Raw genomic sequence first — 1615 nt, 5'->3', positions numbered from 1 at the left:
GTTATCGATGTGCTGAGCAAGCATGCATGGGCCGTACCGCTCAAGGCCAAGAGCAGAATCGAGGTTACTACGGCGATTGTGAAAATAATTCGAGACGGCGGAAGATGCCTGAAAAATCTGCAGACTGACAAGGGAGAAAGAATTTTACAACGCAAACGTGCAGAAACTCTTAAAGAAACATAATATCAATATCACTATTCGACCTATTCCGTAATGAATGCATCGGTCGTCGTCGAACGATTCAATCGCACGCTCAAGAACGACATGTGGAAAATGTTTACGCGCAATGGAAATTACAAATGGATCGACTCGCTGCCGGGTCTCGTATCGGATTACAACGCGCGAAAGCATCGAACTATCGGCATGCGACCCATCGATGTTACCCCCCCGCGATCACCGACAAGCTCCTATAACAACGGTGTACAGCCACGTAAAGATCGCTGCTCCCGCGCGATTCAAAATGGGCAACTCGGTACGCGTGAGTAAATTCAAGACAATCTTCAAGAAAGGATACATATACCAAATTGGACCACGGAGGTGTTTAGAATCGTCAAAGTGCAGAAAACTAATCCCGTGACGTATCTATTAAAAGATTCCTGCGGAAAACCCGTCGCCGGCGGCTTCTACGAATACGAGTTATATCGCGTTGCTAATCCCGACGTGTATCTCGTTGAAAAAGTTTTGCGTAAAAAGGGGGGTGAGGTTTATGTAAAGTGGTTAGGATTTGATAATTCACATAATTCATGGATACACAAGAATAATGTATTGTAAAAATTTATTACAATATAAAAACATATTACACATACAAATGAGTCATTTATTTTCATACATATCTAAATGTAATTACAATATATATTTACGATGGCATTTTATAATGCCCCCCATGGCAGCGTCTCGGTAGAACCGGGTATAATGTATCGCTTATTGTCGTACGGACTTAGAGCTATTTTCGTTTCGGAGAAGGTGTACATCTTGTGTTGTTTGGATCTTATGCACGCCTGCTGTGATTCTTAAAGGCCAACCACTTATCGTTATCGCTCGGTAACTTGATCGCGCAGTCGTTCATCTCCCGACTGTCGACGGTGTGGGCTTCCAATTTCTCGCTCGTGTAGAAATAGTGCAAACATCTGTAAATAATGAAATTCGTTAATATCTTTTACGTAAAAATTATTTTTATTATTTATTAGGATGTATACTCACCGATCGCAAAAGTATTTCCGACCATGGTGTCGATTGATTTGCGAGCTCACGAGGCGGGATAGGTTCTTAATCCATGCAAAATGTCCCACGTTGTCGTCATGCACGTACAGCAGATTTACGTGTCTGCCCATCTTTCAGTCAGTGACACGTATTGGTAGGATTGCAAGTTCCTTGTTTTTTTTCTCGATGCTGTACACGTTGATGGAGATGTTGTTGTGATTTTTAAACCGTTTAATTTGATCCAACGTCATTGGAAACTCAATGTCCGTAAGATTTAGCACCGACGTGTAATGTAGATACGACGATTCGCGTTCTGCATGTCTCTCGGCTGAATGTAGAGCAGCCACCATTGACCATGCGAAACATACATTGTCTCTTGATTGCACGTTTATCGCCGCTCTCTTCAATTTAATTT

At 42.2% G+C, this 1615-nt stretch overlaps 1 protein-coding gene across 1 annotated transcript in view; it reads left to right on the top strand.

Annotated features, from left to right (window-relative positions):
• LOC112461760 overlaps window positions 1-1615 on the top strand; it is an 84393-nt gene that overhangs the window by 60777 nt on the left and 22001 nt on the right. The window lies entirely within an intron of this gene.

The sequence above is a fragment of the Temnothorax curvispinosus genome, unplaced genomic scaffold, assembly GCF_003070985.1.
Source record: "Temnothorax curvispinosus isolate PA1 unplaced genomic scaffold, ASM307098v1 QBEX01011715.1, whole genome shotgun sequence".
NCBI lineage: Eukaryota > Metazoa > Arthropoda > Insecta > Hymenoptera > Formicidae > Temnothorax > Temnothorax curvispinosus.
Note: the sequence above shows the minus strand (reverse complement) of the source record. Positions and strands in the feature narration are given on the sequence as shown.